The sequence below is a fragment of the Oncorhynchus mykiss genome, chromosome 30 (assembly GCF_013265735.2).
Source record: "Oncorhynchus mykiss isolate Arlee chromosome 30, USDA_OmykA_1.1, whole genome shotgun sequence".
In the NCBI taxonomy this organism is placed as follows: domain Eukaryota; kingdom Metazoa; phylum Chordata; class Actinopteri; order Salmoniformes; family Salmonidae; genus Oncorhynchus; species Oncorhynchus mykiss.
In genome coordinates this window covers 44,382,155-44,406,610 of record NC_050570.1, presented here as the reverse complement: position 1 = coordinate 44,406,610, position 24,456 = coordinate 44,382,155, and the positions used below count along the sequence as shown (strand labels likewise).

General features: G+C 46.9%; 1 protein-coding gene across 2 annotated transcripts in view; it reads left to right on the top strand.

The window, feature by feature from the left end:
* Window positions 1–3,135: 3,135 nt before the first annotated feature.
* LOC110521888 (ataxin-2-like protein) overlaps window positions 3,136–24,456 on the top strand; it is an 86,853-nt gene continuing 65,532 nt past the window's right edge. The window contains exons 1-9 of one of the 2 annotated variants that reach the window (XR_005040952.1): window positions 3,136–3,291; window positions 4,563–6,737; window positions 8,099–8,200; window positions 8,614–8,705; window positions 8,912–8,994; window positions 15,612–15,758; window positions 15,934–16,139; window positions 19,820–19,994; window positions 22,060–22,150. The gene's annotated coding sequence lies outside the window, so the exon portion shown is untranslated. Of the gene's footprint in view, window positions 3,479–4,562; window positions 6,738–8,098; window positions 8,201–8,613; window positions 8,706–8,911; window positions 8,995–15,611; window positions 15,759–15,933; window positions 16,140–19,819; window positions 19,995–22,059; window positions 22,151–24,456 lie in introns of both variants that reach the window. The other variant, XR_005040951.1, reaches the window with a different exon arrangement.

Below are 24,456 nucleotides of genomic sequence, written 5' to 3'. Positions count from 1 at the left end.
CTACATATATTACCTACATATAAAATACTCCCTTGGCCTAATCAGACTTACAATATTAGTGACACATAGGCTTAAGTTACTTGCACTGCTGTCTCAGTGTCTGAGCCTCCAACATAGCTGTGTTGGCATACACAGATCAACTTTATGATTAAGTAATAATAGTATTTAAAACTAATCAACCTTGTTAATGTGGACTGAAGGGCATCAAATCCAGGATTTCCGGAGAGCAGAACCCGAGTGCCGCCATTTAGAGTCTGTTTGCAGCGGATAACTAAGGTTCTTCTCGTCCTCTTCAATTGTGGTGTTGTTGCATCAAACTGACTGTACACCGATTTAATGAAATCTGGTTGAAAGGAGGAGCTTGGGAAATTGGCTGGTAAAATGTGCATATTAAAGAATGCGTTAAGTTAGCTTGTGTAGGTGTAGTTAGCAGCTGTCGGCATTCATTTGATGTGTGCAGGACTGCTTATTTAGCACATGTTGGACTGCCTGCAAGCAGCTGCACGGGCTTATTTGATGCATGCAGGTTTTAATTTAGTGCATGGAGACGTTAACTTAATCCGTGAACGCGTTAATTTAGTGCCTGCACCTGCTTACTTTACACACATAGCATTAAAGAGATTGGTTTATGACCCAAACGGCGTTCCATGCGTTAGGCCTCCGGTGTTCATCAGCAACCACCTTACTTCTCCAAGTGATGTCCAGCAAAGACAAGAATCTTGGTCACGGTACCAGTGTAACAGATATTAACGATACTCTCCTTGCATTGAGTTTTGTTCAAAGAAATGACCCCAGCCAGTGGTCCCAGTTGAACGTTATTTATTATCTGTAGTTAAATTGGTTCAAAGAAATCACCCCAGCCAGTGGTCCCAGTTGAACGTTATTTATTATCTGTAGTTAAATAGGTTCAAAGAAATGACCCCAGTCAGTGGTCCCAGTTGAACGTTATTTATTATCTGTAGTTAAATTGGTTCAAAGAAATCACCCCAGCCAGTGGTCCCAGTTGAGCGTTATTTATTATCTGTAGTTAAATAGGAAGCAGCACGTTAGTTGTGCAGGGCTTAATGATGTTGATGGCTGTCAATTGTAAAATCTGTAGCATTAAATCAACTGTGTTAGCAGTGGTCTAATGTGACCATTACATCGGTGCATACTACCTAACGCACTTATATACAGCAATCATATACCAAAGAACACCCCAGAAAGCCCTTCAATCCCTAACAGGTCCCATGTACCCACACATGTATAAATCAGCAATGTACAGCAAACTTGTACACATTGTAAAATAGAAAAATAGAATACAGTATTCAGAACGTGACCTACCACTTGTATCACATGTTCATACTGGGGAGACCTGACATTCGCGATCTCCCCCATCTGCAAGCGGGGCCAATAACAACATGCCTTATTGTCATCGGAATTGAACCAACCAATAACAATGCTTGAACATTAAATACACATTTATTTAGAGGCAAGTGGAAACATAACCAACCCTGTTACATAGAGTTAAAGTGACTATGCATAGATAATAAACAGATAGTAGCAGGAGCATAAAGAGTGGGTGGGAGGACAATGTCTGGGCAGCCATTTTATTAGCTGTTCAGGGGTCTTATGGCTTGGGGATGGAAGCTGTTAAGAAGCCTTTTGGACCTAGACTTGGCACTCCGGTACCCTTTGCCGTGCAGTAGCAGAGAGAACAGTCTATGACTAGGGTGGCTGGAGTCTTTGACAATTTTTAGGGCCTTCCTCTGACACTGCCTGGTATAGAGGTACTGGATGTTAGGAGTCTTGGCCCCAGTGATGTACTGGGCCGTACGTACTACACTCTGTAGTGCCTTGCGGTCGGAGGCCGATCAGTTGTCATACCAGGCGGTGATGCAACCAGTCGTGCTCTCAGTGGTGCAGCTGTATAACTTTTTGAGGATCTGAGGACCCATGGCATATCTTTTCAGTCTCCTGAGGGGGAAAAGGCATTGTCGTGCCCTCTTCGCGACTGTCTTGGTGTGTTTGGACCATGATAGTTTGTTGTTGATGTGGACACCAAGGAACTTGAAGCTCTCATCCTGCTCCACTAAAGCCCCGTCGATGAGAATGGGGGCGTGCTCGGTCCTCCTTTTCCTGTAGTCCACAATCATCAAATCAATCATCACAATCAATCAAAGCGAGAGTATTTAAGATTTCCAGTATACATTTTTTTTTATGAAAGAGAAATTATGAACACACCTGCTAATCATTCTCTATTCTATTTTAGTCTATTCAATGCTATTCTATTGTAGTGCATTCCTCTATTTTAGAAAACTTGGAAAACTATTGGAAAACAATCACAGTAAGAAACTTAACTGTTACGCAGAAAGGATTTGATATTGAGATAAAAATTGACAGTAAGAACACACTGTGTATAAACAACACAACACTGAAAGCAAGCTATAAAGACAACACCAACACCAAGCACAGCAGTAGGCTGTGGCCACTGACACAGAAATGCTGCATGTAGGCCTACTATAGTCTACAGTAATCATGGATCTATTCAGCTAGTTTGAAATAAATAATTTACCAATCTCTTTAAGGATATATTTGAATTCAAATCAAATTTTATTTGTTACATGCACCAAATACAACAGGTGCAGTATACCTTACAGTGAAATGCTTACTTACAAGCCCTTAACCAACACTGTGTTTTTAAGTAAAAATGAAGAAATAAAAGTAACAAATCATTAAAGAGCAGCAGTACAATAACAATAGTGAGGCTATATACAGGGGGTACCGGTACAGCGTAAATGTGCGGGGGGCACCGGTTAGTCGAGGTAATTGAGGTAATATGTACATGTGGGTAGAGTTATTAAACGTATGCCTAGATAAATAGATAATAACAGAGAGTAGCAGCAGCAGCAGCAGCATAAAGGGGGAACAATGCAAGTTAGTACGATGCAAGTAGTACAAAAACATTTGAAATGATATGCAATTATATAGGCTTGTTGTAAACATGTTGTAAAAATTCATGCAAATTATGAATAAAAAAAAATAGATAGCGTGGTAGTTCAGTATGAGACCAACACTCATTTAATGAATTTCGAAATGTTTTTAGTAACCCCTCCATTTCCCCACCATCCAGGGACTCTGAATGCAAACAGACTATTGCAACTCCTCCTGGCTAGTCTACTTTCACCTCCCGCTGCCCATCCTCTCTCTCCCACTATATCGCGAGAGATAGGGAGCACAGAAATATTCATGTGTTAGCCACAACTGTTATAAAACGACAATTATATCGCGGACATATGAACGAATTGTAATGTAAGCCAACGCAATATTGATAAATTAGTTATTTTATTAATAGCTGGCTAGCTAATAATAATAGCTAGCCACATATTGACGGTACCTATAGCGATTCGCCTGTCGGCTGTAGTAGCACATCTGGGAGGCACAAGTTACGATTTAACTAGCTAACTAAAGTCACTATTTTGAAGACACGCGTGTACAAGTGGGTAAACATAACATTACTTCAATTAGCTAGCACCCCTTATTCAATGATAATAGCCATAGCCTAGCTAGCTACGGTTAGCTGGCTAAACCGCTGTTATTGAATTAAAACCGCTAGCTAGGCTTACATTTTAGCTTCATTGTTGAATATTGGCTAGTTAGCTAACTGCTTCAAGCTTGTGCTTTTTTATTTAGTTAGCTAACATGGTTATGTTCAGAAGATGGGTGGCGTTACTAGCTAGCTGTGGTGGGTCGCTAGTTAGCGAACGTTAGCTAGCTAGCGCAGTAACGCTTACTAGATTGTTTATCACGCGATGTGCTGGCTTTTGTTGCTAGTTAACGTTAGCTAAGCTAACATGACCACACTGTTATGTTGCCATACCCACGCACCATCATTACTCTGTAATATTAGCTATCTAGTTAGTGAACTGTCTCTCCTTTGTGTTATTTTAGCAATCAAGCACTGGCCTCGAGTTTCTGACGAGGCCGACAGTGGTTTGTGAATTCCAGCTAACTGCGTTAGCCAGTAACGTTAGTACCAACCAGGCTATCTGGATTGTTTACATCCAGCGCCAGTTTGCAAACTAGCTAGGTAGTGTAGCTAGCTAGCTACAATAATCTAGCAGCAATGTATTTTTTTTTCGTCATCAAGATAGATAGTTAGCTATGCCACACTATCTTTGGATTTGCTACAATATGTCAAAGTGATTACGCGGCTACTTATCTGAACACTGACAAATCAGTTGGTGGATTTTCACCATACCTAGCTACCTAAGTACCGTTATGTGAAGATCTCTAGCTAACCAATTGAATGGGCTGTCAGTCAAACGGGTTGCTAATACATGTGTTGTTTTTGTGGATGTAAAGCATCGACTCAATTTAAATCAGTGACACTTGACACAACTGTTGTGACCACTAGTCTAACAGACAACAATTAGAGGTGGCAACCGGTGCTAGGGGTATTTGTATTAGTTACACAGTGATTAGATATTGTAGATCATAATAGAGTTTGTTATGGATCTGGAGAACATATGTAACAGGTAATGTGATGTCACCATTTGATTGTGCTTGTATTGTTTTCACAGGCTGCAGTTGTGTTCTTGTGGATGTGTGGTGGACCGTAAGCAGGACGGCCACTTGTGAACCTCACCTAATTTACCTTGCCCCTTTGTCCTATACCTCCTCCCTGACTCCTCCCCTTTTCCTCCCAGTCTTTTATCATAGACCTTTTTAAATGTATGAAAGCATGTTGCACAGAGACAGACACCCTATATTTCTACCTCTTCTCTGTCTGTGCTCATCAGTCTGTTATGGTAGTCTTTTAGCTGAAGGTTTTAAATGGGGGTGAATCTACTCTATGCCTGGTGTAGTACGGTACTTGAATTCCCACCCATTTGTATATTAGCCCCGATGAGCTGTGCAGATTTCATTAATCAACCTTAAGTGATAAACCAATCAGCAGCCAGCTAATTGGCCAATCAGCCCCCCCTCCACTCCCTCCTGGTAGAATGAACGGATCTCTTTTAACCCCACCTAGCCTGCGGGCAGCCAACTCCTCTACCCTGCCCCCGTCACCCTCCCCGTCCCCTCCATCCCCCTCCCTGTTGCCACTGTTCCCTCGGCCACCTTCCTTGGCCCAGCCTCACCCCTCCTCGCTCTCGGACACCCCCACGCCCTCCCCCTGCCTGAGCTGGACGGAGTTCTGTGAGCTGCATGCCCGCATGGCGGCCGGGGACTTTGCCCGCCACTTCCGGGCGTTCCTCCTGGAGAACCCGCACTACTCCCCCGACTCTGCTGCCGCCTTCTGTCGCCGCTTCACTGACCGCTTTGTCCGACATTTCCAGAGCGAACTGGAGGGAGTGGCAGGGGCGCCGGGTACAGCCCCCGGGATGGAGGCAGGGAGCTGGGCTCCCCAATTAGACGCCACCTCCCTGGAAGAGGAGGCGGTCTCTCCCCCTCCCATCACCGAGGGATCCTGCTACCCCGCCTGTGCCCCAGCCAACCCGGTGCGAGCCCTGCCCAAGCCTGCCTCCACACGGCTGGTGTTGGAAACCCGAAGTGGGGACCAATTTCAAGATTCCTATGCTGTCACAACGGTCCTCCCCCCATCTTCATCCTCCTCCTGCTCCTCCTCAGTGGGAGGAGGAAACAATGGCGGGCGGGAAGAGAGGGGTGCCCCAGTTACTGTTAAACACTTCCCTGGCGTCGGCCCGGGCAATGGAGAAACAACGGCCGAGGAAGAGGAGGATAGCTGGGCGGGCGTAACGGTCATGGAGGAGGAGGTGGAGCTAGATGAGGGTGAGGCGGATCTGGAAGTTTGCTTGGACAATGAAGACCCCTCCCACATGCCCCAAGCGCCTGCCTCCCCTTGCTCTGACACACCCCCTCCCCGCTCCAAGGGTAACGGCACACCGGCCTCGACAGGAAGCCAGTCCAAAACCAAACTGAAGAAGCGCTTCTCTCTGCGGAGTGTTGGGCGCAGCGTGCGGGGTAGTGTCCGGGGCATCCTGCACTGGCGCAGCTCGTCCAGCGACTCCCCACAGAGCTCCTCCCAGCTGCCCTCCAGCTACAGCTACACAATGGGGGTCCAAGACGCTGCCACCGGCTCTTCCTCCAAGAGGAACTCTGGTACTCAGCCCCCTACGCCCACCTCCTCCATGCCTGTCTCTCTCTCCCTTCCCCTCTCCCTCCCCCACTCCTCCTCCCTGCCCCCGTCTTCCTCCAGCAGTGCCACCTCCCTCTCGTTGTCGGAAGCGCGGGACCGCCGGCGGAGCAATGGCGAGGGGGGAGAGAAGGAGAAGTGGAGCCACCGGCTGGAGAAGTTGCGTCTGTCTCGCTCCCCACCCCCCGTTCTCTCCTCAGCGCCCACTTCGGCCGTGGTGTCGCCTTCCTCCGGCCTGCCCCCCAGCAGCAGCAGCAGCGCCACCCTGAGGACGGGCCGGCTGGTGAGGGAGGGAGGAGTCAGCGTCAGCTCCTCCATGCCAGATGAGTTTGCCGGGAGCCACGGTGGTTTCCCTGGCTTTTCCTTTGTCCTGCTGCACCACGGCACACAAGAACACAACAACGCTGGCACCGGCTTAAACAACACCTCGTCCACCGCTAATGCTGCTCAAACAGCCGCAGTGCAGCCTCTCGTCCCCGGGGGCACTGTGGGCTGGAGGGGCGGTCGTTGGCACAAGTGCCGACTGGTCCTGAGGGAGAGGGACAAGGAGGGGGAGCGGGGCGAGGAGTACTATCTGGAGTTCTTCATCCCGCCTAAAGTGAGTGTGAGACCTGCCTTGTGCAACTCAATATTAGGAAGGTGTTCTTAATGTTTGATATACTCGGTGTATATAGCTGCCCCCCCAAAAATCATATTTGATAATGATACATTAATAATACGCTTGCTATATTGTTTTTACGTGAACATAATCAATGATGAAATTTAAATGCAAAACTCCAGTTTGTTGTTTTTAAGTTGACAGTTTAATGCCCTAACAGATAACACTGCCATATTGAGAATTTTTGGGGGAAGATAAAGTTCATGTTTGTAATTGTACTACATTATTGTGATCGCATTATTTGTGACAAAAAAAATTAAAACTTATTGTGAAGTTTAACAATGCTTATTTTTAACATACAAAGAACAACATTTTCATTCAAATCCTTATTGGGTAAAACTATATTATTCCTCCCATTTTCGATTTAAGTTCCTCATTGTCATTTGAAATCCTGGCCACATTCTTAACAGTTTAGCCTGTCAATCACTGTGGGTGGGATTGTCAGGGGAGGAGCTGGATATTTGTGAGAGTCACAGGATTGGTAGGGTTTTTAGACCTGTTAAGGAATTATTGGGGGTGGGATTTTCAGGGAAGGGAGTAGATTAGTAATTGAGGTATTAAAACACTTTTTCAATATATTGTGGCAAAACCTAACACAGATATAAACTCAACATGTCCATAAAAGATACCAGAAAGTTCCATAAGCACAAAATTTTGTGCACAAATTTGTTTGTATCCCTGTTAGTGAGCGTTTCTCCTTTGCCAAGATAATCCATCCACCTGACCAGGTTGTGGCATATCAAGAAGCTGATTAAACAGCATGATCATTACACAAGTGAACCTTGTGCTAGAGACAAAAGGCCACTCTAAAATGTGCAGTTTTGTCACACAACACAATGCCACAGATGTCTCAAGTTTTGAGGGTGTGTGCAATTGGCATGCTGACTGCAGGAATGTCCACCAGAGCTGTTGCCAGAGAATTAATGTTAATTTCACTACCATAAGTCGCCTTCAACGTCGTTTTAGAGAATTTTGCAATACGTCCAACCGGCCTCACAACCGCAGACCACCACCTGCGGTTGTGATGCTGAGTATATCTGTCTATAATAAAGCCCTTTTTTTGGGGAAAAACTCATTCTGATTGACTGGGCCTGGCTCACCAGTGGGTGGGGGGTTGGAGGCATCAGGGTAGATTGTGTATCCTTGATATAACACTGAAAGGCATGACAACCTGTCAACATGCTCCTTTGTAATGCTTGGAAATTAATGATCTGTCATATTGTGAAAATTGCACAATTTCTCTGAGCGCATAGATGGTGTCTTATTTATTCAATGTTCTTCTCTTTCCCCCTGTTTCTCAGTCCTCCAAGCCCAGGTTGACTATCCCATGCTGCTCTATTGTGGATGTGAGGAGCACCACAGCCCTGGAGGTGCCTGACAAGGAGAACACCTTCCTCCTGCAGGTAACACTCTGATCTGTCCATCCTTTCATTTCCTTATTTTTTTCAATTCCCCTTTCTTGTTCTCTCAGTTCATTTAATTCAGGTAGTCAGCTCCTGTTCAGCTTGCATCTGTAGACTGACTTGTATTTCGCTTGCGTGCTTTCTCTCACCCCCCTCTGTCGCCCCCCCCTCTCTCTCACTCCCCCTCTCTTTCTCTCACCCCCTCTCTCTCTTTCTCTCACCCTCTCTTTTTCTCACCCCCCTCCCTCTCTCACCCCCCCTGTCTCTCTCTCACCCCCTCTCTCTCACCCTATCTGTCTCTCACCCCCCCTCTTTCTCTCGCCCTCTTTTTCTCACCTCCCTCCCTCTCTCACCCCCTCTCTCTGTTGCCCCCATTCTCACTCTCTCGCTAACCCTATCTTTCTTTCTGTCAGTTGGAGGGACAGGTGCAGTATGTGATTGAGACGCGAGATGCTGTGCAGATGAGAGCCTGGTTGAGTGACATCAGGAACGGTATATGTATCAGGTAAGCAAATTGTGTGTTAAGTAATATGAGTTTTCTTTCAAGTCAGTGATTAGGGGGGGGGGGGGGGGGGGGGGGGGGTGAGTGAGTGAGAGTTAAGAGGGACCGTGTATATTCTTGTATTCACTGTCGGTCAACTATTGATGAGGTCAACAGAAGTAGGAGCGACATCCCACCTAGAACAAGTTTTGTGTATCTTGACTCTACAGTGAACAGGAGGACAAAGAAGCTGTGTGTGGGGGACCCATGGACATTAGTGGAACGCCAGAATTCAGTGACCGCCTCTCTCAAGGTGAGTGGGGCATGCCAAATCCCAAATCGACCCCTTGACACCTCCCCAAGCCACTACTCTTAGACCAGTATATACCAACCAGTCAATCGCAGTCGTAGTCAACTAGGCATTCCTAGTCGATCGCCGAACATTTCTTTGCGCTCCTCTTTTTAATTTGTTTTTTTTGCCTTGAGCTGTTGGTGGTAATGCACTTGATTCAGCTGCCCTGTGTGCTGGGTAGGCAAAGTGTTCCCATTTTTAACCATTTTGTTTGTCTGAAGGAACAAACTCTGCCTACCCGGCAGACCTGTAGAGCTAAATCAAGTGTGCCTACTGCGCTGGCCAATCGGATAGCTCAAATCCCCGTGCCAGCAGCTTCCACGGCCCCACAATAAAGTTTGATACTATCCTAAATAGAGGTCGACCGATTATGATTTTTCAATACAGATACCGATTATTGGAGGACCAAAAAAGCCGATACCGATTAATCGGCTGATTTATAAAAAAAAAAATAATAATAATTGTAATAATGACAATTACAACAATACTGAATGAACACTTATTGTAACTTAATATAATACATCAATAAAATCAATTTAGCCTCAAGTAAATAATGAAACATGTTCAATTTGGTTTAAATAATGCAAAAACAAAGTGTTGGAGAAGAAAGTAAAAGTGCAATATGTGCTATGTAAGAAAGCTAACGTTTCAGTTCCTTGCTCAGAACATGAGAACATATGAAAGCTGGTGGTTCCTTTTAACATGAGTCTTCAATATTCCCAGGTAAGAAGTTTTAGGTTGTAGTTATAGGAATTATAGGACTATTTCTCTCTATACGATTTGTATTTCATTAACCTTTGACTATTAGATGTTCTTATAGGCACTTTAGTATTGCCAGTGTAACAGTATAGCTTTCGTCCCTCTCCTCGCTCCTCCCTGGGCTCGAACCAGCAACACAACGACAACAGCCACCATCGAAGCAGCGTTACCCATGCAGAGCAAGGGGAACAACTACTAGAAGGCTCAGAGCGAGTGACGTTTGAAACGCTATTAGCGCGCGCTAACTAGCTAGCCAATTCACTTCGGGTTACACCAGCCTCATCTCGGGAGTTGAAAGGCTTAAAGTCATAAACAGCGAAGAGCTGCTGGCAAAACGCACAAAAGTGCTGTTTGAATGAATGTTTATGCGCCTGTTTCTGCCTACCACCACTCAGTCAGATACTTAGATACTTGTATGCTTGTATGCTCTGTCAGATTATATGCAACGCAGGACACGCTAGATAATATCTAGTAATATCATCAACCATGTGTAGTTAACTAGTGATTATGATTGATTGTTTTTTATAAGATAAGTTTAATGCTAGCTAGCAAATTAACATGGCTTACTGCATTCGCATAACAGGCAGTCTCCTCGTGGAGTGCAATGTAATCAGGTGGTAAGAGTGTTGGACTAGTCTCCTTGTGGAGTGCAACGAGAGAGAGGCAGGTCGTTATTGCGTTGGACTAGTTAACTGTAAAGTTGCAAGATTGGATCCCCAGCTGACAAGGTGGGGCGGCAGGGTAGCCTAGTGGTTAGAGAGTTGGACTAGGAACCGGAAGGTTGCAAGGAACCGGAAGGTTGCAAGTTCAAACCCCCGAGCTGTCGTTCTGCCCCTGAACAGGCAGTTAACCCACTGTTCCTAGGCCGTCATTGAAAATAAGAATTTGTTCTTAACTGACTTGCCTGGTTAAATAATGGTAAAATAAAAAAGGTGAAAATATGTCGTTCTGCCCCTGAATGAGGCAGTTAACCTAGTTCCTAGGCCGTCATTGAAAATAAGAATGTGTTCTTAAATCAAATCAAATGTATTTATATAGCCCTTCGTACATCAGCTGATATCTCAAAGTGCTGTACAGAAACCCAGCCTAAAACCCCAAACAGCAAGCAATGCAGGTGTAGAAGCACGGTGGCTAGGAAAAACTCCCTAGAAAGGCCAAAACCTAGGAAGAAACCTAGAGAGGAACCAGGCTATGTGGGGTGGCCAGTCCTCTTCTGGCTGTGCCGGGTGGAGATTATAACAGAACATGGCCAAGATGTTCAAATTACCAGCATGATCAAATAATAATAAGGCAGAACAGTTGAAACTGGAGCAGCAGCACGGCCAGGTGGACTGGGGACAGCAAGGAGTCATCATGTCAGGTAGTCCTGAGGCATGGTCCTAGGGCTCAGGTCCTCCGAGAGAGAGAAAGAAAGAGAGAAAGAGAGAATTAGAGAGAGCACACTAAAATTCACACAGGACACCGAATAGGACAGGAGAAGTACTCCAGATATAACAAACTGACCCTAGCCCCCCGACACATAAACTACTGCAGCATAAATACTGGAGGCTGAGACAGGAGGGGTCAGGAGACACTGTGGCCCCATCCGAGGGCACCCGCGGACAGGGCCAAACAGGAAGGATATAACCCCACCCACTTTTCCAAAACACAGCCCCCACACCACTAGAGGGATATCTTCAACCACCAACTTACCATCCTGAGACAAGGCCGAGTATAGCCCACAAAGATCTCCGCCACGGCACAACCCAAGGGGGGGCGCCAACCCAGACAGGAAGATCACATCAGTGACTCAACCCACTCAAGTGACGCACCCCTCCTAGGGACGTGTTCCCTTTATTTTTTGGAGCAGTGTAATTCAACACTTAACAAAAAACATCAAACGCACTTCTTCCTACTTACACTCGCACTACAACCAGCACTGCAGCTGCAGTGAATGAGTAGCCAAGTGTATCGATGGGCCTTGCGTTTTTATTATTAACGGCTCGTCGTGTCTATCCTAAATGCAGACTAATATGTAACTTTCTCTGGTCATAGGAACAACATGAATTTGTGCATGAGGCAGAAATAATGTGGTGCGACTCGGGGTTGGTCATCAGACTGTGTCCCCCTCTCTCTGGTCAGTCTCACCGGAGGAAAAGGAGAGATCGAGGGACTGTGAGAGGAGGACCTTCTGCTGCTCTCTCTCTCCCCTCCATCCGCTGAGACTGACCATCAGATGCAGATACAACCAGACATGGAAACGGTTTGTGGGTTTACGAAATGCACATTTATTTATTGAATACAGTATGTGTATGATGCCTTGTCCTTTTGGTGCTGCCGATGTAGCCTGTGGAGAGAAACGCAGGTTGTGAGTTCAGCCGGCATTCTCATTTTGGTTTTGGCAGCAATCATTTGTTTTGTTGCGCTGCATTTAATGTTTCTTATCTGCCTTTTCTTATGTTACTGCTTCAGCATATGACACTTTCTGTACTACTCTAACCCTGGCAACCTGAATCTCCCGTTCTCTCACCGGACACCTCCGATCTCCAGCCTCATGACCACCCCCCCACAACTTAAAACACATATGACTTTCTCCACCGATACCACGCATTGCTTCGTCTCATGCCCGCCTGCACACTTCTCAGATCTAGGCATCTCCCTCCGACACACTGCTGCGACATGGCCCATAGACTTGACACCTTTAACACTGTTGTATTTTCGGGAACAAAAGCTCTCATGGGGTTAATTGACACTTCCTTCCACGACCTTATCTGGCCAAGACTCTGCATCAAAACTCAGCATGACAGACAATGTCTTCTCCGTTTCCCCACGCTCGATGATCCCCACTGGATCTACCACTCACCAAACGGCGGGCGTTAGACACCGGGGGGGATCTTCAATTTCAACTGCTCCTCCTCAACACTTAATGCTAATCCGGAGCGCCCACTCCCTCTGGGCGGAGGAAACGCAATAAATCATCACGAGTCCACTCCGAGTTACCTTCAACAACTAAACAGTCCCCAACCTGACGCCACATACGGATCAGCCAAAATACAAGGATCCATTCGCTCTACAAAATCTCACTCCCACTGGGCCAGAATCATCCTTATCATCCTCGAGGACAAGGGTTTCTGATGGACTTGACGCCGACCTTCCTCACCGCGCTGCTTCCCTTCGACACTTAATTTTCTTCTCAGCAGTCATCCCTGCACCTGTCACCACCGTTAATTCATCTTCACTCTTGTCACGTTCAATTTCCTCCTCGAGCTCTTCCAAACATTCTGGGAGATCCTCCAGTCCATATTCACTCAGGAGATAGTCCACTTTTTCTTTCTTTCTTTGTCTGCCATCTTACCGCGTGTCTCATCTCACCACCATCAAGCAGCCCCTGCTGCTATCACGATCATTTTCGGGATTTTCTGTCCTCTTCCACTTCATTGGTGTTACAGTATTAGATTGTCAAACAGAACTGTGTTCAGGAGCTCTAATTATCCAGGGTTCCAGTATGTGGTTGAATTCCAAGGGGGGGGGTGGATGTATGCTTTATGCAGGGTCCTGCACAATTTATTGAAATGTATTTGTATTTAGGAATGTTTGATTCAATGCCTAAATACACTGAACAAAAATATGAATGCAACCATTTCAAAGATTTTACTTAGTTACAGTTCATATAAGGCAATCAGTCAATTGAAATTAATTTATTAGGCCATAATCTATGGATTTCACATGACTGGGAATACAGATCTGTTGGTCACAGATCAGAAAACCAGTCAGTATCTGGTGTGACCACCATTTGCCGCATGCAGCGAGACACATCTCCTTTGCAGAGTTGATCAGACTGTTGATTGTGTCCTGTGGAATGTTGTTCCACTCCTCTTCAATGATGTGCGAAGTTGCTGGATATGGGAGGGAACTGGAACATGCTGTCGTACACATCAATCCAGAGCATCCCAAATATGTTCAGTGGGTGACATGTCTGGTGAGTATGCAGGTCATGGAAGAAAGGGGAAATTTTAATCTTTCTGTAATTGTGTACAGAGCCTGTGACATGGGGCCGTGCATTATCATGCTGAAACATGAGGTGATGGTGGTGGATGAATGGCACAACAATGGGCCTCAGGATCTCGTCACAGTATATCTGTGCATTCAAATTGCCATCAATAAAATGCAATTGTCTTCATTGTTTGTAGCTTACCCTGCCCATACCATAATCCCACCGCCACCATGGAGCACTCTGTTCACAACGACGCCATGGCATCTGACGCTGAGGCAAACTGCTCGCCCATACGACGCCATACACGCTGTTTGCCATCTGCCCGGTACAGTTAAAACTGGGTTTCATCCGTGAAGAGCACACTTCTCCAGTGGCCATCGAAGGTGAGCATTTGCCCATTGCAGTCGGATCAAGACCCTGGTGAGGACAACGAGCATGCAGATGAGCTTCCCTTAGACGGGTTCTGACAGGTTGTGCAGAAATTCTTTGGTTGTACTAACCCACAGTTTCATCAGTTGTCCGCGTGGTTGGTTTCAGATGATCCCGCAGATGAAGAAGCCGGATGTAGAGGTGTTGGAGGTGGCTTATGGTAGATAAATGAACATGACATTCTCTGTCAACAGCTCTGGTGGACATTTCTGCAGTCAGCAAGCCAATTGCATGCTCCCTCAGCTTGAGACGTCTGTGGCATTGTGTTGTGACAATTTATTGTCCCCAGCACAAGGTTCACCTGTGTAATGATCATACTGTTTAATCAGCTTTTTGATATGCCACACCTGTCAGGTGGATGGTTTATCTTGGCAAAGGAGAAATTCACACTGATAGGGTACTAATTGTGCAAAACATTTTAGAGAAATAAGCCTTTTCTTGAACATGGGATCTTTTTTTTCAGCTCAAGAAATGGGACCAACACTTTACATGTTGCGTTTATTTTTTTGTTCAGTATATGTTTATTGTGCTGTTCAGGCCTTTATGTAAGATAATTGTTACCATTGATTTGTGATTGGTCTAAAATGGTGAGACCTGATGGGAATTGTACTTGAAACCCTGCCATTTCATTGTTGGCCAGACAGGACAAGGGTAAGGTTGCCATGCTGGTTGAATGCTATATTTTCAATTATTGATTGAAGCTTGGTTTCTTTGGAGCTCAACTTACTATTTGATACATTTTCCAGTTTATGGCCCTGTCCAGTTTTTGTTATGTTTGTTATTTTTGTTTGTACATAGTGTACAGTTTTCCGGTGGCTTTAACTCACCGCTGTAAATAAACAACCTCATTCTAAGTTTGCCCCGTATCGAAGTGTCTGCCTCCTTACTGAAACTTCCACCGCTTGGGTGGCCTCCATTACAGGCCGACTGCAATAAACCTCATTCATACAGAACTGTTTTTATTTGGTAAATATTGCATAGGCTTACATAAAAAAAAATATGTTTAGAAACAGTTCTGTGCTGTAGATCTCGGCATGCGATTATGAAAGTCAACGTGGCTCAGAAAAGGTTGGTGACCACTGCCTTAGACACTTAATCTGTAAGAACCTACAAATAGCAGACATGTAGCATAAGGTGAGGATCTACGACCATATTCCTAACCTATCCCATCTTTTCAAATATGACTGCACGGGATAGGATCTAGGAGCCCATTTGGGATCGTTGTGTGACGATTTCCCTGTGTTTCACCATTTTTTTGCAGCTTTACAAATATATAGTTCGAACACCTGATACAGAAAGCGAGACGACAAATGTTGTTTCAACTATGTGTCCAACGTTCCGCTGCTATTTGAAAGTACAAGAATAAGACGTCTGCTTAAATAATAAGACGGATGTTTTTGCTCCTGTCCTGTTGCAGTGTGTTATGGAGGTGTGGGCGGCTCTTCCCCGCTGATGGACCCACGCCCCCCAGAGTTACCGCCCCGCGCCCCTCTGGACGAATCAGACGGACGTGGGGGCGGAGCCGGCCTGGGCACACCATTTGCGGAGACGCCAGATGCCACAGGTGAAGGCTGCTACTTACGCAGTTCGCACACACACACACGCGCAAACGCTTGCACAAACACACATACACACCAGAATGTACAGAGCAAGTCCTTTTTTTTGTCTAATCTTTTCATCACTCCCCAAATTCCTCCTCCCCTCATCCATCCTTCCCCTCATCCCTCCTCACCTCCCAGGCTCCTTCCTGTTCTCAGACGTGGTGGAGGCGGTGGAGCACCCTCTGAGCGAGTGCCAGTGGTTCCACGGGACGTTGTCGCGCCTCAAGGCGGCCCAGCTGGTGCTGGCGGGGGGTATGGCCAGCCACGGCGTCTTCCTTGTGCGCCAGAGCGAGACGCGCCGCGGGGAGTACGTCCTAACCTTCAACTTCCAGGGCAAGGCCAAGGTACAAGAGACGGGAGAGGGAGAGTGTGTGTCAAATCAAATCGGATTTTATTTATCACATGCGCCAAGTACAGCTGGTGTGGACTTTACCGTGAAATGCTTGCTTACGAGCCCTTCCCAACAATGCAGCGTTTTTAAAATCAAAATGAAATATTAAAAAGAGGAATACAATAAAATGCTCAAGAATGGAGCTACATACAGGGAGTATCAGTACCTGATCAAAGTGCAGAGGTATGAGGTGTTTGAGGTAGATATGTACATGAAGGCAGGGTAAAGTGACTAGGCATCAGGATAGATAATAAGAGTAATAATTAGAGTAAAATAAAGAACAGAGCAGCCGCGGCAAGTTATGCGTGTGCGTTTGTGTTGTCGGTCTGCGTGTAGGTGTTCTGTGTGTGTGCGTACGTAGTGAATGTGTGTGTGTTTTGGTATGTGTGGGATTGTCAATGTAGTGTGGGTGTGTGTATGTGTGTGTGTGTGTGTGTGTGTGTGTGTGTATATATATATATATATATATGTATATATATATATATATATATATATGTATATATATATATATATATATATATATATATATATATATATATATATATACATACATACATACATACATACATACATACATATATACACACATACAGGACAGACAGCTGATCGTCCTCGCAGTGGCAGACCACGTGTAACAACACCTGCACAGGATCGGTACATCCGAACATCACACATGCGGGACAGGTACAGGATGGCAACAACAACTGCCTGAGTTACACCAGGAACGCACAATCCCTCCATCAGTGCTCAGACTGTCCGCAATAGGCTGAGAAAGGCTGTACTGAGGACTTGTAGGCCTGTTGTAAGGCAGGTCCTCACCAGACATCACCGGTAACGACGTCGCCTATGGGCACAAACTCACCGTCGCTGAACCAGACAGGACTGGCAAAAACTGCTCTTCGCTTAAGAGTATCGGATTTTGTCTCACCAGAGGGGATGATCGGATTCTAGTTTATCACCGAAGAAATGAGCGTTTACACCGAGGCCTGTGCTCTGTAGCGGGATCGATTTGGAGGTGGAGGGTCCGGCATGGTCTGGGGCGGTGTGTTACAGCATCATCGGACTGAGCTTGTTGTCATTGCAGGCGATCTCAATGCTGTGCGTTACAGGGAAGACATCCTCCTCCCTCATGTGGTACCCTTCCTGTAGGCTCATCCTGACATGACCCTCCAGCATGACAATGCCACCAGCCATACTGCTCATTCTGTGCGTGATTTCCTGCAAGACAGGAATGTCAGTGTTCTGCCATGGCCAGCAAAGAGCCCAGATCTCAATCCCATTGAGCACGTCTGGGATCTGATGGATCGGAGGGTGAGGGCTAGGGCCATTCGCCCCAGAAATGTCCGGGAACTGGCAGGTGCCTTGGTGGAAGACTGGGGTAACATTTCACAGCAAGAACTGGCTAATCTGGTGCAGTCCATGAGGAGGAGATGCACTGCAGTACTTAATGCAGCTGGTGGCCACACCAGATACTGACTGTTACTTTTGATTTTGATCCCACTTTGTTCAGGGACTTATTATTTAATTTCTGTTAGTCACATGTCTGTGGAACTTGTTACACTTAGGTTAGAGTCATTAAAACTCGTTTTTCAACCACTCCACAAATTTATTTTCAACAAACTATAGTTTAGGCAAGTCAGTTAGGACATCTAGTTTTTGCATGACACAGGTCATTTTTCCAACAATTGTTTACAGATTAATTCACTGTATCACAATTCCATTGGGTCAGAAGTTTACATACACTAAGTTGACTGTGCCTTTAAACAGCTTGGACAATTTCAGAAAATGATGAAATGGCTTTAGATGCTTCTGATAGGCTAATTGACATAATTTGAGTCAATTGGAGGTGTACCTGTGGATGTATTTTAAGGCCTACCGTCAAACTCAGTGCCTCTTTGCTTGATATCACAGGAAAATCAAAAGAAATCAGCCAAGACTTCAGAAAGAAAATTGTAGACCTCCACAAGTCTGGTTCATTCTTGGGAGCAATTTCCAAATGCCTGAAGGTACCACGTTCATCTGTACAAACAATAGTACGCAGGTATAAACAGCATGGGACCACGCAGCCGTCATACCGCTCAAGAAGGAGACGCATTCTGTCTCCTAGAGATGAACGTACTTCTGTGCGTAAAAGTGCAAATCAATCCCAGAACAACAGCAAAGGACCTTGTGAAGATGTTGGAGGAGACGGGTACAAGGTATCGATATCCACAGTAAAACGAGTCATGATACAGGCATTGCAGTTAGTTTGGGTGCCATTAATTGACTATTTTTTGCAGTCTGGCTATTTAGCAGTGTTATGGCCTGGGGGTAAAAGCTTTCTCTGAGCCTGTTCATCCGAGAGCCAATGTTCTGATACTGTTTGCTGGATGGTTAGCAGAGAGAACAGTCTATGATTTTGGTGGCTGGAGTCTTTAGCAATTTTTCCGGCCTTCCTCGGACACTTGTCTGGTTTAGAGGTCCTGGATGGCTGGGAGTTTGGCCCCAGTGATATACTTAGCTGTCCGCAACGCACTCTGTAGCGCTTTGTGCATTTGCCATATCAAGCGGTGATGTAGCCAGTCAAAATGCTCTCGATAGCACTAAGGAACTTGAAGCTCTCGACCCGCTTCGCAACAACCTGATGGATGGGGGGCGTGCTCGCCCCTCTTTCTCTTGTAGTCCACGCTCAGCTCCTTAGTCTTACTGACGTTGAGGGGGAGATCGTTGTCCTGCCAGTTCTCTGACCTATTCCTTGTAGACTGACTTATCGCTGTCGGTGATCAGGCCTACCACCGCTGCGTCATCAGCAATCTTGTTGTTCGTTTTTTAGTCGTGCGTGGCCATGCAGTCGTGGTTGAACAGGGAGTACAGGAGGGGACTAAGTACACACCCCTGAGGGGCCCCCATGTTGAGGGTCAGCATGGTAGAGGTGTTGTTGCCTAACCTCACCACCTGGGGCCGGTCCGTCAGGAAGTCCAGGATCCAGTTGCAGAGGGAGGGGTTCAGTCCCAGGGTCTTTAGCTTGGTGATGAGCTTGGAGGGGACTATGTTGTTGAACGTTGAGCTGTAGCCCATTCTCACATAGTTATTTCCCCTCTTGTCCAGGTGGGAGGGGGCAGTGTGAAGTGCAATTGAGATTGTGTCATCTGTGTATTGGAGTGGGTTTAGGGTGTCTGGGATGATGATGTTGATGTTTGTCACGACCAGCCTTTCAAAGCACGTAATAATTACAGATGCGTGTGACACAGGGTGATAGTCATTTAGGCAGGTTACTTTGGAGCTCTTTGGAACGGTGAGAATGGTGGTCAGCTTGAAACATGTTGGGATGACAGACTGGAACGAGGACTGCGCAGTCTTTGAGGACGCTCAGTGGTATTCCATCTGGCCCTATACTTTGTGATTGTTAACCTGTTGAAACGTTTTGCTCACATCGGCCACAGAGTGCGAGATCACACCTAAGTTGCATCCAAGGCTAACCCATATCCCCCTCTCTTCTCCCTTCTTTCGTCTCTTCCCCTTCTACTCCTTCCCTCTATCCCCCTTCTCATTCTCTCTCTCTCTCCCCCATACCTCCCTTTTCCACTCTCTCTCTCGCTCTCTCGCCATACTTCTCTTCCCTCCCTCTCTCTCCCTTCTCTCTGTCCCCTGCAGCACCTGCGTCTGTCTCTGAACGAGGACGGCCAGTGCCGGGTGCAGCACCTGTGGTTCCAGTCCATATTCGACATGCTGGAGCACTTCCGGGTTCACCCAATCCCCCTGGAGTCTGGGGGTGCCTCAGATGTCACCCTCATCAGCTTTGTGGGAGCCACCGCCGTCCGGCAGCCAGGTAACAGGTCAGGGGTGAAAGGTCACAGGATGTTCCACTAGGATGAAACTGCACTGGGTTTACACTGGCCTCTAAAGGTGTTGTATGTACGTTGTGTGTCTGGTGTATGTGTTTTATGCATTATGATTGGCTTACACTATGCTATTACGGCAGTGAATCAATACAGTGTGCGTGTGTGTCATCCCATTGAAGATCAGGAGTGTGTGTGTGTGTGTGTATACAGGCCAATAGTAATGGTGTGTGTGCTAAAACATGGCCACTGCATGATGTTTCTGCCAATGTCATTATAACATAAGACTAGCTGCTTAGCATCCTCATTCTGTGTCCACTACAGCAGGGACGTCACTAGAGATTCATGGATAGGGGGGCTAAGCCGCTTTTAGGGGGGGTCTGGGCATCCCCCCCCCCCCCCCCCCCCCCCAGGATTGTTTTAATGCCCCCAAATCATATTTTTAGAGTAATAACAGGTGCAAAATCTATCAAAATAAGGTTATTTTTGGTCAAGGTTGGCTAAAAGTATATCTGTCTCATAGTTTGTGTTAGACACTGATCTAATATGGCTTAAATTCTCTCCAAATAAAGAAATTAAAGTCCACTCTGTCCCCATCCATCCAACACCAACAAAAGGCGCAAAAATGGCTGTACTATGTAGCCACGATACTTTGGGGATTTTATTTTGAGAGAGCGAGAAATGACAAGACATGCAGGTCATATTATACCAATAGAAAAATATCTTTATTTAAATGTCACCCTTTTTTTAATTGTTGCTAAAAAATTTACCCAATAATTCAGACACATGGAACATCTTAAATAGTATCATCCACAATGGAACAAAATTGAATTCAACTAATGAGCTAAACAAAATAAAAATAACTGGAAAATAATTGGGAATGAAATCTGATTTAAAAAAAAAAAGTAAGATCCCAAGCAAATATTACAACCTATATTACAGAACTGCCCCTCTTGCTTCTCTCATTTGATGCTTATTTTGTGGGTGGACGCATCAAAGTGTACCTCCTATTTTTATTTGAACTGGTCAAATCTTAATTTCTCACCGGATTGGCCTCCGGCAGAGCTGCTGGCACGGCCTCTCTTGAATAATTTCCGTATATATCCCTCTAACGTTAGTCGTTAGCTAGCCTACCGTTGAGAAATTCAGGATAATACAATGACATTGTGATCAACCCTGTCACCTTTTCTACACATGACCTACTGATAATTGTTTTGCAATGGCCTACTGAATGAAAGAAGTTGAGTATGAAAATATATGTGCATGATGTTACGTCATCTGTCTCATTTATAGCCTGGCACAGATGGCAAAACTACATTAAATACAACGTTAATTAGATATCATCGCCACATAACTTATGCCGATTTTAAAAGACACCGTTACCGTTAGCTAGCTCGTAACGTCAGTTACACTGTAACTTACAGGCAGCCTCACATAAAAACATGTTGGTTGACAATGCTATGATTATGACCAAAGTCTATAGTAGCGAATACTCTATAAGTTACCACAAATTCACATCGTAGCCTATCTGCATGAATCCGTCCTGTCAGAGCCTTTTCCCGTCTGTTTACTGTTAGCTAGCAGTCTCAAGCCACAGAAGTAGCCAAAATGTTAGCTACAAGTAGACCTAACGGTCACTAGCGCCAGCAGCAGCCTCCCCCAGGTCCTATTGCCCACCCAGTTAGACGTTTAAGATGCGATGAAACGGTTGCCTAGCGACGTCCCTGCACTACAGCATGCGTGCTTACATGCGCACACACACACACACACTGGAGTGGCTCCGCAGGGCTGATCCCATCAATTTGCACTGCTCCCACCCATACACCCCTGGTCCTTAAAACACAACTGCCCCCCCCCCCCCCCCTTTCCCTTCACACACAATTCCAAATCAACCCCTTGCCCCTACTACCCTCTGCCCCTAGGCCATAGCACTCTACCTCCTCTCCTTCTGCACCCTTCTTTCTGTCCCTCCCCTTCCTCCCCCCTCTCCTGTGTCTTCCAGAGCTCTGATTGGCTGTCTCTGTTATTGTGTTTTCGTTGGGTCATTCTTCGCAGGCCGGGACAGGGCAAGCAGCCGGCCCACAGTCTGTGATGTCATCCCCACGCGCCACCTTGACTCTCCATCAACCCCCATCTCTGACTGTGTGTAAGTGAGACCAGACTCCACAGAAAGAGACCAAGTGTGTGAGAGTGAGTGAGACCGAGTGTGTGAGAGTGAGTGAGACCGAGTGTGTGAGAGTGAGTGAGACCGAGTGTGTGAGAGTGAGTGAGACCGAGTGTGTGAGAGTGAGTGAGACCGAGTGTGTGAGAGAGAGAGAGAGAGAGAGACGGAGTGTGTGTGAGAGAGAGAGAGACGGAGTGTGTGTGAGAGAGAGACAGAGTGTGTGTGAGAGAGAGAGAGAGACGGAGTGTGTGTGAGAGAGAGAGAGAGACGGAGTGTGTGAGAGAGAGACGGAGTGTGTGTGAGAGAGAGAGACGGAGTGTGTGTGAGAGAGAGACGGAGTGTGAGAGAGAGAGAGACGGAGTGTGTGTGAGAGAGAGAGAGAGAGACGGAGTGTGTGTGAGAGAGAGAGAGACGGAGTGTGTGTGAGAGAGAGAGACGGAGTGTGTGTGAGAGAGAGAGAGACGGAGTGTGTGTGAGAGAGAGAGAGACGGAGTGTGTGTGAGAGAGAGAGAGAGAGACGGAGTGTGTGTGAGAGAGAGAGAGACGGAGTGTGTGTGAGAGAGAGAGAGACAGAGTGTGTGTGAGAGAGAGAGAGAGACGGAGTGTGTGTGAGAGAGAGAGAGACGGAGTGTGTGAGAGAGAGACGGAGTGTGTGTGAGAGAGAGAGACGGAGTGTGTGTGAGAGAGAGACGGAGTGTGAGAGAGAGAGAGACGGAGTGTGAGAGAGAGAGCGACCGAGTGTGTGAGAGAGAGCGACCGAGTGTGTGAGAGAGAGCGACCGAGTGTGTGAGAGAGAGCGACCGAGTGTGTGAGAGAGAGCGACCGAGTGTGTGAGAGAGAGCGACCGAGTGTGTGAGAGAGAGCGACCGAGTGTGTGAGAGAGAGCGACCGAGTGTGTGTGAGAGAGCGACCAAGTGTGTGTGAGAGACCGAGTGTGTTTGAGAGAGCGACCGAGTGTGAGACAGAGAGAGACCGAGTATGTGAGAGAGAGAGAGACCGAGTGTGTGAGCGAGAGAGACCGAGTGTGTGTGAGAGAGCGACCGAGTGTGTGTGAGAGAGCGACCGAGTGTGTGTGAGAGAGAGACCGAGTGTGTGAGAGAGAGAGAGACCGAGTGTGTGAGAGAGAGAGAGACCGAGTGTGTGAGAGAGAGAGAGACCGAGTGTGTGAGCGAGAGAGACCAAGTGTGTGAGCGAGAGAGAGCGAGCGAGTGTGTGAGAGTGAGAGCGACCGAGTGTGTGAGAGAGAGAGAGACCGAGTGTGTGAGAGAGAGAGACCGAGTGTGTGAGAGAGAGAGAGAGACCAAGTGTGTGAGCGAGAGAGACCGAGTGTGTGAGCGAGAGAGAGCGACCAAGTGTGTGAGCAAGAGAGAGCGACCGAGTGTGTGAGAGAGAGCGACCGAGTGTGTGAGAGAGAGCGACCGAGTGTGTGAGAGAGCGACCGAGTGTGAGACAGAGAGAGACCGAGTATGTGAGAGAGAGAGAGAGACCGAGTGTGTGAGCGAGAGAGACCGACTGTGTGAGAGAGCGACCGAGTGTGTGTGAGAGAGCGACCGAGTGTGTGAGAGAGACCGAGTGTGTGTGAGAGAGAGAGAGAGAGAGAGAGAGACGGAGTGTGTGTGAGAGAGAGAGAGACGGAGTGTGTGAGAGAGAGACGGAGTGTGTGAGAGAGAGACGGAGTGTGTGTGAGAGAGAGACGGAGTGTGAGAGAGAGAGACGGAGTGTGTGAGAGAGAGAGACGGAGTGTGTGAGAGAGAGCGACCGAGTGTGTGAGAGAGAGCGACCGAGTGTGTGAGAGAGAGCGACCGAGTGTGTGAGAGAGAGCGACCGAGTGTGTGAGAGAGACCGAGTGTGTGAGAGAGAGCGACCGAGTGTGTGAGAGAGAGCGACCGAGTGTGTGAGAGAGAGCGACCGAGTGTGTGAGAGAGACCGAGTGTGTGTGAGAGAGCGACCGAGTGTGAGACAGAGAGAGACCGAGTATGTGAGAGAGAGAGAGAGACCAAATGTGTGAGCGAGAGAGACCGAGTGTGTGAGCGAGAGAGAGCGACCAAGTGTGTGAGCGAGAGAGAGCGACCGAGTGTGTGAGAGAGAGCGACCGAGTGTGTGAGAGAGAGCGACCGAGTGTGTGAGAGAGCGACCGAGTGTGAGACAGAGAGAGAGAGAGACCGAGTGTGTGAGCGAGAGAGACCGACTGTGTGAGAGAGCGACCGAGTGTGTGTGAGAGAGCGACCGAGTGTGTGAGAGAGAGCGACCGAGTGTGTGAGAGAGCGACCGAGTGTGAGACAGAGAGA